At 35.1% G+C, this 13,800-nt stretch overlaps 1 protein-coding gene and 1 pseudogene across 5 annotated transcripts in view; both read left to right on the top strand.

The window, feature by feature from the left end:
• Window positions 1–13,800, top strand: part of LOC116463144 (metabotropic glutamate receptor 1) — a 413,105-nt gene that overhangs the window by 143,556 nt on the left and 255,749 nt on the right. The gene's annotated exons all lie outside the window — the stretch shown is intronic.
• Window positions 4,762–5,265, top strand: LOC116463145 (FUN14 domain-containing protein 2-like; annotated as a pseudogene).

Genomic DNA, 13,800 nt, shown 5'->3' with positions numbered 1-13,800 from the left:
TTCTCTTTATTTCCTGTGTTGGTGTCTTCTCCTGCTGCCCGAATTGGCCTACTGACCTGCCCTCTGAAAACATAGTCATGTTCCAGTTTTCTGACTAATCAAATTGCAAAGTAGGAGCATTTAAACATAACTCAAGGTTATGAGTCTAGAGTTGCCTGGGGCCTACCAATGAACTATCTCTTGCTAATTACCAGAATGGGGTCTGATGACTGAACTGTTCCTCAAGTTAGACCCTCTCCATAACCACTTATCTGTCTACATCATAAAACTGGGGAGGTTTTAAAACCTTTAGTTTTTGGGCTCCACCTTCTTCAGATTCCAGTTTAATATGCTGGGGAAGGGACTTAGGAATTTATATGTGCTCTTCAAATTAGCTTTATTAAATTTACCAATTTTATGTGTTTATTTGATGCATTTTGATAACTATACAGTGACATAAGCACCAAAGCAATCATGATGTGGAACACTTGCACAATGTTTCTTAGTACCGCTTTGCAGTCTCTCCTCCGCAACCCCTGGAAACAGGCAACCATGGCATTACACTTTGGCTTTTTCTAGAATTTCATATAGAAGGAATCATACAGAATGTAGTCTCTTGTGTCTGATTTCTTTCAATTGACAAAATACTTTTGAGATTCCTTCATGCTGTTGGGCATATTACTAATTTCCTCTTTATTGTTGAGTAGTATTCCATGGCATAGATATATCTAAACTTGCTTATCCATTTACCTATTGATAGACATTTGGATTGTTTCTAGTTTGTAACTATTTTGAATAATCCTGCTGTGAACATTCTTGTACAAGTCTTTGTGTGGACATGTATTTTCAATTCTCTTTAGGAACTATCTAGAGGTGAGATTATGGGTCATAAGTGTATGTTTAACCTTGTCAATTACTGTATAAGAAATTGACTATTTTCCAAAGTGGCTGTATAATTTTGCAGTTCCACCAGCAGTGTATGAGAGTTCTAATTCCTCCACATCTTCACCAAAATAGTATTGTCAGTCTTTTTACTTTTAGCTATTCCCGTGGGTGTATCGTGGCATCTCTTTGTGGTTTTAATTTGCATTTTCCTAATGACTAATAATGTTGAGCATTTCAATGTACTTATCTAACATTTTAATATCTTTTTTGGTGAAATATCCTACACATCTATGTCCATTTGGATTTTCAGGTTGTTTATCTTCTCATTATTTATAACTTCCAGACACAAGTGATTTATCGTATATGTGTGTAATAAATATTTTCTCTCAATATATATCTGAAATTTTTATTCTGCTGAGTGTCTTTGGAAGATGAAACATTTTGAATTTTAACAGTGCAGTTATCAATTTCTTCTTTTATGGTTTATACTCTTTGTGTTCTATCAAAAATATTTTACCTCCTCCAAGGTCACAAACTTTTTTCTGAAAGTTTTATATTTTTTTCTCTCATATTAGATATATGACTCATTTGGACCTAATTTTTGTATATGTTATGACATAAGGTGAATGTTCTTTTTATGTAAGAATATCCCAGTCGTTTGAGAATATTTTACTGAAAGAAATATTATTTCTTCACTAAATTAACCTTTCATTTTGTTAAAAATAATGTAGTATATGTGTGTGTATATTCTTATTTTAGATTAATTGAATTTTTAGCATTCCATTTTATCTCTATTTTTGGCTTACTAGCTATGACAATTATTTTATGAATAGTTGATCTAGGGTTTAAAATATACTTCTTTACTTTGTTATTGCCCATGTCCCAAGAATATTATACTACATGACATATGATATAAGAAGTTTATGGTAGTAAATTTCTATTTCTCCCTCACTTTTGATTATATTGTTAACATATATTTTATTTCTATATCTATTCTTAAACTCAAAATACATTGTTATTTTTGCTTAAATCATGACTTATCTTTCAAGAAATAAAAAATAAGAAAAATTAGCTTCTATATTAACCAATATAAAAACTATTTATGACCTTCTTCATTCCTTTGTATTAATCCATATTTTCATCTGGATTATTTTTTTTCTGCCTAAAGAATTTCGTTTAACATCACTTGTGGGGTTTATCTACTGAGACAAATTTTCTTCTACTTTTTGTTTTGCCTGCAAATGTTTTAATTTTGTCGTAATGAAAAAAAAAATCCATAGTATAGAATTCTAGGTTGATAGTTGACTTTTACTCTCAATACTCTAGAGATACTACTTAATTATACTTTGACTTGCATAGCTTCTGATGAGAAATCTGCTGTACTTATTTTTACCTTTGTTTCTCTAATATGTATTATCACTGAATGCTCTTAAGCATGTTTCCTTATCACTAGTATTGAGTCATTTTATTATGATAAGCCTTGATGTAGTTTTTAAATATTCATGGGACTTGGGGCTTATTGAACGTTTTAGATAAGAGTGATCAAATTTGGAAAAATGGCCATTATTTCTTCAAATATTATTTCTGGTTTGCTGTTATATTCTTTCTAGCTGAGATTCCATTTATATGTGTTTGACTTCTAGACATTTTTACATAGAAAATTTATCTATTTATTTATTTTCCACTTTTTTCTCTTTTTCATTTTCAACAGTTTCTATTGCTATAACTTTGAGCACACTGATCTTTTGTTTTGCAACATCTAATCTGCTGTTAATCCCATCATGTAACTTTAAAATTTCAGATATTGTATTTTTCATCTTTAGAAGTTATACCTGAGTATTTTGTTTACTTTCTGTTTCTTTTCTTAACATGGTCATTCTTCTGGGTTATATAAAAACATATTTAGAGTAGTTGTTTTAATGTCCTTCTCTGTCTTGCCAGGCAGGCTTTCCACTGCAGTTTATGGGGTATGTGCAGTTCTCAGTGTTGTGTAAGTTCCAGGATTTGTTTGTTCTATGTTTTCCAGTAAGTCTTTCTCCCACCTTAGATATTTTCTTCTCAGATATGTGTACATCAGAACTTAGCTAAAGACTGGAGGGAATCCCTCCAAAGATTTGTTTTTCAACCCACTTTTCTCCTTTTCAGTACTCTGTCCCAGTAAGTCTACCTGCTTCAACCTTCCCAAACTCTGATTCCTGTTTTCTTATTTTTTGCTGAATTTCCCCCTCCCTGTTCTGCAGCCTAGAGACTACCACCAGACAATAACATGGGCAATTTGGTTCATCTCTTTGATTTTAATTTTCTGGAGAATTATAGTCCTATATTGACATTTATACAATGTCTGATAACAGTTGGTTCATATATTTTATTTCGTGTTCTAGTTGTTGAAGGCAGGAGGCCACCATTTCACATTCCTACTAGCAGTGTGTGAAGCTTCCACATACTAACCAAGGCTTGTTATCATTATTGTCCTTTTTATATAGCTGTCTTAGTGAGCATAAAATGATATCTCATGTGGTTTTGATTTGTCTTTCTCTAATGTTTGTTTATCTGAGAATATCTTTATTTCACCTTTAATTATGAAAAATATTTTTGCTGGATATAAGATTCTTGGCTAGCAATTTTTTTTTCCCTCCAGCATGTTGAATATGTCATTCAACTGTCTTTTGGCCTCTTTTGTTTTTCATAAGGGATTACTTCTCTATATTATTGTGGTTTTCTTTTTATATGATCAGTGGTTTTCCACTTGCTGTTTTCAAGATTTTTTTCTTTATTCCAATATAAGCATTTTTACTATGCTGAGCCTTAATCTTCTTGTGTTTATGTTACTTAGAGTTCATTCTTGCATGTGTAGATAAAGATTTTTCAGCAAATTTGGAAAGTTTTCAACCATTATTGCTTTAAATATTTTTTCTTCTCCTTTATCATTCTCCACTTTTTCTGGTACTCTTTTTATATGTATGTTGGTACACTCACTTAAAGGTATCTCACATTTCTCTGAGGCTCCGTTCATTTTTGTTTTTAATGTTGTTCTATTTTCTGTCTGTTCTTTGGGTTTTGTAAACGTTATTGATTCACTTAGCATTTCTTCTGCCAGTTCAAACCTACAGTTGAGCCCTTCTAGTAAACTGTTCATTTTGTTTATCTTTTCAACTCCAGAATTAATTTTGGTTCTTGTTTTTTTAATAACTTCTGCCTTTTAATTGATAGTCTCTGTTTAATTAGACACTGTCATTATATCCTTTTTTACTTCTTTAAGAATAGTTTTCTTAGTTCTTTGAATATATTTATAATAGATACTTTTAAGACTTTGTTATAGCTGACATCTGGTCCATCTCACAGGCAGTTTTTGTTGCCTGCTTTTTTTTTTTTTTTTTTTGCATGTATGTGAGTCACACTTTTTTTTTAAATATCTCATTTTTTTTGGTTAAAAACTGGAAATTTTGTTAATATGTTGTAACAATTCCAGATACTAATTTTATTCCTCTTCTCTGGGGCTTGATTTTGTTATTGTTTATATTTTTTATCTTGGGTAGATTATTTTATTGAAGTCTGTTTTTTGCAGTGTGAAATCCCTTGAAATAATCTTTTTTGAATTTGTGCTATGTACTAGGGGCATTTTATATATGAGAAAACCATGGCTCACAGAGGTTTGATGACCTATCCAGAGCCACTTACCTAGTCACTACAGCAAAGATATTCAAATAAAAATTTGTTTAGCTTAAGAGTACTCTCCTGTGTAAATAGGGTACCATGATGAAGGTTGCAGAGGAAGTGTGTATTCATTTTCTATTTTCTACTATAATAAATTACAAGGTTAATGACTTAAAAATACAAAATTTTAATATTGAGTTCTGGGCCCTCACCTGCCAAAAGCCACCTGGCGTGGCAACTGCACACCACTCTGCATCCTACAGTGTAGATCCTCTGCATGTGTCTTTGGGAGATGAGCTCACCGAAATGGCCATGTCTAGTCAAGGACACTTTGAGGGAAAATTTTGCAGAATTTGCTCAAAATCAGCCATGGGGGAATAAGCTGTTTGGACAGGAATCTGGATCTCTGGCTAAAAAGTATCCCGTGGCAACCCAGCTGTTAATTGGAAGCTTCACTGGATGGTGCATGGGTTTCAAATTCCAAAAGGTTGAAAATTGGCTACAACAGCAGTGGGTGGTGAATTTTTTCTTCTCTGGCTTGCAAGTCGTACTGATTTCATCAAAGATGACTGGCAACAACTAGAGGAGGACATGAAAAAAGCCAAAGAACAGCTGAAGATCCATAAGAGCAATCAGATACCTACTGATGTCAACAGCAAAGCTGAGGAGGTGGTGTCATTTGTGAAGAAGAATGTTCTAATGGCTGGGGTAATTTTCAGAGGTCTTCTGCTTGGCATGACATCATAAGGAGAATGACCTTATTTCTATTGTTCTTGTTTTTTTTTCCAGCCACCAGCCTCTATACTCCATCACAGGGCATAGAGCCCTGCCTCTCCTTTTCCCATGCCTTCCTCCCTGCTGTGGCAAATCCAAATGGCTTCTAGAAGCATCTGTTGGTATAAGTTAATATGGTCCTACCATGAGCTTGATGGTGGCAGAAGAGACCATAGATATTACTTCTCCTTCCAGTCACTATTAAAGATATGCTTTACTCAGAAAAAAAAAAAAAGCTCTGGATGCCAGAAGTTTGCAGTGAGTGTTACTGGGCTAAAATTAAGATATTGGCATGCCTTTTCTGCATTCCTTGGATTGTAGAAATCTGCTACATTCCTTGGATCACAGCCTTCCTCCTCTATTTTCAAGCCAGTAGCATTGGGCTGAGTCTTCCTCACACTGTCATCTCCCTTGTTCTCTCTTCTGTTTTCCTCTGCTACTGTTAATAATCATTGTGTTTACATTGGGCACGCCTGGATAACTCAGGACATTCTTCCTAATTTCAGACCAGGTGAATAGAAGCCTTTATTTTACCTACCGCCTTAGTTTCTCTTTGCCTAATGTATTCACTGGTTCCAGAGATTTAGGCATGGACATCTTTGACTGGCTATTATTTTGAGTGGAAGGTCAAAGAGAGGACAGGTGTTATATTCTGTGGAAAAAGCAGTATCTAGGAAATATTTGGTAAAGGAGTGAGGGAGCCTTAAGAGATTGGTAGATTGAGGGAAGAACTTAATAGACAGTAAGAATCTTAAAGCTATATGAGGTAAGGGATAGCCAAGAAAGGTCTTAGCACAGTGATATTCAATGTGGGGTTGGGATGAGGGCACTATATTTCCACAAGGCAACATATGAGTCTTGGAGGGTAGGTTAGTGGTTTGAAATTAAAACGGTATTTTTTTATAGTCCTAGAATTTGTTTTTGTCATATTTAATGTTATTTGAATTTAAAAAATTGAAAAATGTATAACGCTTTATACTTTTCACAGAAAGAGGTTTTGGAAGAGTAGAGAAACACTAACTGATAAGTTGATCAGGGAGATAGGATCATAAATAAATACATTAGGCTGGATTTTGAAAAGAGAGGTGATGTTTCTTCCTCTGACCCAGGAGAGTGAGCGAATGAATGGCTGGGTAAAAGTTTGGATGGACTTTGGTAATAAATGGATTCAGAAGCAGGTGTGCTGCAGTATGCAAGTTCTTTGACTAGAAAACTCTTGATTTCGGCCTGACGCAGTGACTCAACGCCTGTAATCCCAGCACTTTGGGAGGCCAAGTGGGCGAATCACCTGAGGTCAGGAGTTCAAGACCAGCCTGACCAACATGGAGAAACCCCATCTCTACTAAAAATAAAAAAATTAGCTGGGCATGGTGGCGCATGACTGTAATCCTAGCTACTCAGGAGGCTGAGGCAGGAGAATCGCTTGAACCTGGGAGGCAGAGGTTGCAGTGAGCCGAGATTGTGCCATTCCACTCAGCCTGGGCAATAAGAGTGAAACTGTCTCAAAAAAAAAAAAAAAAAAGAAAAAAGAAAGAAATAAAGAAGAAAGAAAAGAAAAAAAGAAACTCTTGATTCTTCCAGTCCTATCATATCCCATCTCTTTTTGTGAATAAACTAATTTTGATGAATAGTAAAATGATTAAGAGCCACTGCCTTAATCATTCTAAACAGTAAAAATAAACAACTTCTGTCATTGATGGATGATTCTGGAGTTTTATCTAAATGCTGTGGAATGATTGAAAATTGCACAGAATTTTTTTTTTTTTTCCTGAGGTTCTTTTTTTTTTTTTTTTTTTTTAGACAGAGTCTTGCCCTGTTGCCCAGGCTGGAGTGCAATGGCGCGATCTTGGCTGACTGCAATCTCCACCTCCTGGGTTCAAGTGATTCTCCTGCCTCAGCCTGCCAAGTAGCTGGGATTACAGGCACCTACCACTACGCCTGGCTAATTTTTTGTATATTTAGTAGAGATGGGGTTTCACTATGTTGGCCAGACTGGTCTCAAACTCCTGACCTTGTGATCCACCCACCTCTGCTTCCCAAAGTGCTGGGATTACAGGTGTGAGCCACCACACCTGGCTCTTCCCTGACGTTCTTACTCAGAGTTGTAGTTTCAGTTATGTCTATGTCAGGTGTGTTCACATATTTGGAAGAAGATGAATCCTTACTTGTTATCTGACGCCTTATCTCTTAGAGATAAGATGTTTCTACACATTTTAAGACAATATTGAAAGTTGAAAAAAATCATGTCCTGAAAATTCAGTTTGAGAAGTTTTTATTCTTTTTTCCTAGTGTTAAATTTTCCCTACACAGGTATATTCCCTAGAAATTGCCATAGTATTTTTTTTTAAAGGTAGACACAGCTTCAGGGATGTGTGGAAACACTACACAATAACTACTGGATATGACTTTATGGGCTTCTGGATTTAGCATTCCTTTCTAATAGAGAAATATGAATATTTTTTTTCTCCTTTCTCATCAAATATAGCACATCATATAGTTCTTAAATTTTACTCTAGTCCATGCCTGTGGGGATTGCAAACCTAGATAAGTGTGAAGGAGCTGGAATTGCAAAAATTGTGTCAGTAAAGAGGTATACTATGTGTAGTTTGCTGGCATGTTTTGCCAAAGTAGAATATTGAAAATTATTATATCAATGTATTGAGTTTGGTCACTACATACTACTGGAAAATTTTATATTGTTATACAATCACTTAATTAATCTTATAATTTCCAAAAGATAAACAAGAGCTTATTAATTATGTTTTGGGTTATTAGATTAGGAATGTTTATACTTGTATCCCCAAGGCTTTGTGCCTTGAATTTTCTTTAAAGAGAGGAAAGTCTTGGCTGAGGCTGACTTTCTGTAGAGAAAGACTTGTGAAATGCAAATGGTTTTCATCTATCCAAAATTTCATTATCTCAAGGCTCAATTTGGGGAAAACTTGCTTCCAAACTCATTGACTTTGCTATTGCCATGGCTCAGATTCTTGCTGGCTGTTTGTTGGAGCTATCAGTTTCTTGCCATGTGGACCTCTGTGTGGGGCCAGCTCAGGTGAGATCTGGCTTCCCTGAGGTCGGGGGCGGATAGAGAGAGAGATCAAGAGAGAGAGGGGAGGAAGTCATGGTCTTTTGGTAACTAACTGTGGAAGTGACATCCTGTTACTTTTGCCACATTCTATTCATTAGAAGTAAGTCACTAGGTCCAGCAATTCAAGGGGAGGGGATTGCACAAGAACACAAGGAGGCAGGATCATCTTAGAGGCTGCCTATTATGGTGGTGGAAACAGACCCGTAGTATTTGCATTTGGAAATCACTTTTTCTGATTAAATATGCTTAACTGTTAGTCATTTTATAGTCTTGCTTTTAAAGCTATTATGCTAATGAGGTTAAAGCAGAAATCAGAATGAAAATTTTTCAATGACACCATTGGAGGACATACGTTCCCTGTGCTAGCGTTCTCACTTGAGTTTTCGAGACTTGTAATAGATATGTGTTACAACCTCTACTTTCCTTAAATGTCATCTATTTTAAAAGCTTCAGGTAAAGCCTCTCACCAGTTGTCTGGACATGTCTATATAGATGGTGTTTCTTTGCTGGGTTTATTGTATTTTCCATGTGATTTGAGGAGCAGTATATGAAAAACAGAAGCATTTTACTTTGTAGAAGTTGGTTTGACTTTCTCATTTTTCCTTCAAAATGGTAAATAGTAAAAATAAAACAATACAATACAATACACATAAATACAAATGCAGAATCCATCTCATAAATCCAAAATATCGTCTTCTGGGTCATTGGAAGTTTTTCTTTTTAAAGTCACAAACTGGAGTTTTCAAGTCTTCATGCACAATTCATATGGTAAGGAAAAAAAAAAGATGTATATGCTGTACCTTACTAGCCAGATGAGAAAGGCCCACCATCTTCCCTATAGATGATAGGGTATGGGTTACATTAGGTTATAAAAATATATTGGTTGTATTTCACAGAGCTTACAATAATACTTCGGTTGTCTAAACCTGTATGTTATAATAGGCATTGTGGTTTTGGGGAAACCTCTAACCCTCTTTCCTCACTTTAAAAGAGAGACAAAAATTCACTAAGTATAGTAACTATCTCCTAAGTTATTCTGAAGATTAAATAATAAAATATCATGATAAGGGCACGGTTTTGTTTAGCTAGCTTTTGAAATTCTAATGCCCTTTCAACAGTGCTTTAGGCTTCATAGGTATTCAATTAATTCTTAATATCAAATAATGTGTCCAGTTCAGTACCTGATACACAATGAATTCTCAGTAAATGTTGACAATTGTGATTATTCAACAATAAAATAAATTTCTCTAGGTGTCAGCAAGGATCCTTTAACTGGCAATAGTCAAGCAGAAGTTTTGAAACACCTATTAGGAACTGGAAGGGATTAATAAATTAGGAAATTTATTGATGTGCTTGACTTTAACTCATGATGTGTTATAATTGCTGTTTTAGAATTGTTAATAGTCTTACCTCTTTTTGAGGATTAAAGTGAATAGCTATAATTTGAATGTCTCCCCATGAGCTTCTCTGGTCAATTGAGGTAAGGAAATCAGTAATAAAGACTCAGAGATCTTAATACACTAAAATTTTGGTTTAGTTCACTTGGCTCTGTTTCCTGTAGAATCAACAGCTCAAAAATATTTGAAAGGAAAAAAGAAGTCTGTAAGTTTTCCTTCAAGATATATTAAATATTGTATATTTTCTAAGCAACAATGAAGTTGTACTATTCTATACCAAAATAATTAGTTGATTCAATAAGTTCTTAGAAGAGGAGTAAATCTTTTAACGAAGTTACTTATCTAAATAAGCAATAAATTACATCAGATAGTTACTCATAGAATAATTTTTAACTAGCTTCCATAATAGAAATACCTGCATTCTAACTCCAGATCCCCATTTATTACTAAGAGAACTTGAGTAAGTTACTTAACCTTTCTATAAAGTGATACCAGTATTAACATCTGTCATATTAGGGCTATTGCGACCTTTATGAAGAAAGTGGAATTTAAATGTTTAACAGAATTCCCCTGCTTGCCATTAGACCAATATATATTAGCTACACATTTTAGCCTTGTATTACTAAATGGACTCATGGACTCAGCCTGAGCTTTCTTTTCTTCTTTAAGCCTTAAGTATTTGGCTTCAAGTTTGTATCTTATTTTCCTAACAGAGGACCAGGAAAGGAAGCAGCAAAGTAAAGTTAAGTGAGCCCTCTATGTCTGACCTTTATAAAGTCCATTGTTTCATATATGATCTCCTAATCTCAACCCAGGGGAATAACTAGAACTGACATGTATTCCCAAAGTGACTTCCTCTGACAACTCACAGCAGGCTAGAATAGAATAGAATAAGCTGAGTTAAAAATTTTAGATTATCTTCATTCTCTTTCTGCTAGATGTGTTCTGAAAATAGTTTGTACAAGTTAAGTTTCACTTCTTTCCTCTAGGATATTATTAAAGGTGTGTTTCTTTTAATTTGGCTCTCTTTGATTTTTTTATAGCTTAATATATGTATTTTTTGTACTCTTAATGTTCTTAAATTCCTGGCATTCAGTTTCAGAGCTTTTATATCACACTAAAATCTGATATTCACATGTTTGCAACTTTTTGAAGCTGGATAACTTATGAGTACTGTTTTGAAAAAAAATGAATTGCATTCCTTTCTCAGTTATCATTATTTAAATGGCATCTCTGCCTTCACTGAATTTTTTTCTTTTGCTGTTGCTCTCATTAAATGCATTTTTCCAATTTGAGTTTGACCATTTCTTGTCTCTGCCTTGAAAAATGCATTTTAAAATTGTAGACAAGAAAAATGCCTGTGAAAGATCACAATCTCATAATCATATAAGCATTTGCTCATCATAGGTCTGCAGAGATTATTTTTTATAACAGGCCTACAGAACTCTTTATTCTGTGTATTAATTTGATAAATTTTACTTTTTAGATGAGTTTTACTATTCTTAAATTTACAGAAAAACTGCTAAGATAGGTCAAGAAAGTTCCCCTATACTCAGCACTCAATTTCCCTTAGTAAGCTTCAGTAACATATTTTATTAGTAGAGTACATTTGTTACAATTAATGAATCAATATTGATACTGCATTATAACAAAAGTCTATGTTTTCCGCAGATCATAGTTCTTACTTACTGTCCATTTTCTGTTTCAGAATACCACATTCTCTTTAGTTGTCATGTCTCCTTAGACTCTTTTTGGGTATGACAGTTTCTCAGACTTTCCTTGCTTTGATGACCTCAGTAGTTTTGAGGAGTACTGGTCTGGTAGTTTGTAGAATGTCTCTCATCTAGCACTTGTCTAATGTTTTTTCTCATTAGTAGACTGATGTTATGGATTTGGGGGATTAAGACCACAGAGGTAAAGTGCCATTTTCATCATATTATATAGGTTGAGTATCCCTTAGCTGAAATGCTTTGGGATTTTGGATGTCTTTTTGATTTGGGAATATTTTTTCTAAACACAATGAAATATCTTGGGGATGGGACCCAAGTCTAAACATGGCAATTAATTTATGTTTCATATACACCTTATACACATAGCATGAAGGTAATTTCATACAATATTTTAAATAATTTTGTGCATGAAACAAAGTTTGTGTACATTGAACTACCAGAAAGCAAACGTGTCACTATCTCATGTCTTCTGTGCTCAATAAGTTTTAGGTTTTGGGATATTTTGGATTTTGGATTAGGGATGCTCAACTTCTATCAACATGACTTATCCCTGCTGATGTTGATGTTGAGCATCTAATTTTTATGTATTTTTAAAAATTTCTCATTTAGAAGCCATTCTTATTTGGATACCAAATGTCTATGCTTGTATATTCATGTTTGGGACTATCTGCCCTAGACCAACTTGTGTACTGTTCATTATGTACATCACCCACTGGCTGGCACTGCTAAGGTGAAGCTGGGTTAGGAACATCCCTGTGATTTAATTCAAAAATGTTAATCTACCCACAACAAAGCCTCTAATCTGGGCTGGTGGTATAAGAATGGGAATTGATTTTAATGCCTTGGAAGAGAGTCCTGTGAGAAATAGTGGTCAGAATCCAGACATATGGACTTTTTCTCCTGGAAGTAATCCATTTTCAGATAGGAAATACAGAGTACCAGACAATAAACCACTGGAGAATCTCAAATATACAAATCGGGAGAAAAGGGTTTATTGAAGAAAACAAATCAACACTGTTACATGCACATGTGTTCTCAGGACTAACACTGATTAGTGCAATCCAGACCTAAACAGCAAGATTCCTTTCAGATCCCACTGCCTAAAATGCCATGCCCCCGCTGGAAAAGATGAAGTTTTACTTCATCTTGACTTTATCTTGACTTTGAGCTTGCAGAGAGATGACCTTATGACCCCAGCCAGCTAAGCCTTTGGAGAAGGAATGGGTGGGTATCAGTGTGGGGTCAATTGATTGAACTTTCTGCTCATTCATTTATATGACAGAAAATTAAAGGACAGGGTGCCTGTTGTTTAAATTGTAGAGTCAGTAGCATGCCCAGAATTAGAACTCAGAACTTTTTTTTTTTTTTCTGAGATGGAGTTTTGCTTTGTCGCCCAGGCTGTAGTGCAGTGGCGCGATCTTGACTCACCGCAAGCTCCGTCTCCCACGTTCACGCCATTCTCCTGCCTCAGCCTCCCGAGTAGCTGGGACTACAGGCGCCCGCCACCATGCCCGGCTAATTTTTTTTTTGTATTTTTAGTAGAGACGGGGTTTCACTGTGTTAGCCAGGATGGTCTCGATCTCCTGACCTCTTGATCCGCCCACCTTGGCCTCCCAAAGTGCTAGGATTACAGGTGTGAGCCACCCTGCCCAGCCCAGAACTCAGAACCTTTAATTTATTTTTGTTCTTTATTCCTTCATCTTTTAAGAGTTTGAAAAACTCTTCTTATCCCAGCACCTTGGGAGGCCGAGGCAGGAGGATTGCTTGAGTCCAGGAGTTCAAGACCAGCCTGGGCAACACCGGGAAACTTCATCTCCCCAAAAAAATGTAAGAAAAAAATTAGCTGGAGTATGGTGGTGTGCACCTGTGGCCTCAGCTACTGGGGAGGCTGAGGTGGGAGATTTGCTTGAGCCCAGGAGGTCAAGACTGAAGTGAGCCGTGATCACCTGGGTGACAGAGCAACACCCCAACTCATCAAAAAACAAACCAAAAAACCAACCAACCAAACAACAAACAAAAAACTCGTCTTAAAAGATTATCTGTATTTTTCTATCATTTCTTAACTTTAAGTTTATTTTATGCAGATATTAACTTCTTTTAATGTTATAGACCAAATCATATAAGAGATTTGCTAGATTTTGTTGCTGCTAGTGTTAGGTACCATATTTTCCAATTAAGGATAGTTTATTTTCACTGACAATATGAAGTAAAACTAAGATATGGTTTATTTCTATTGATTATGCAAGACGAAAAGTTATCTTAATTGATTTTTTTTTTTTTTTTTTTTTTTTTT

This window comes from Hylobates moloch, unplaced genomic scaffold (genome assembly GCF_009828535.3).
Source record: "Hylobates moloch isolate HMO894 unplaced genomic scaffold, HMol_V3 SCAFFOLD_26, whole genome shotgun sequence".
Classification (NCBI taxonomy): Eukaryota; Metazoa; Chordata; class Mammalia; order Primates; family Hylobatidae; genus Hylobates; species Hylobates moloch.
Note: the sequence above shows the minus strand (reverse complement) of the source record. Positions and strands in the feature narration are given on the sequence as shown.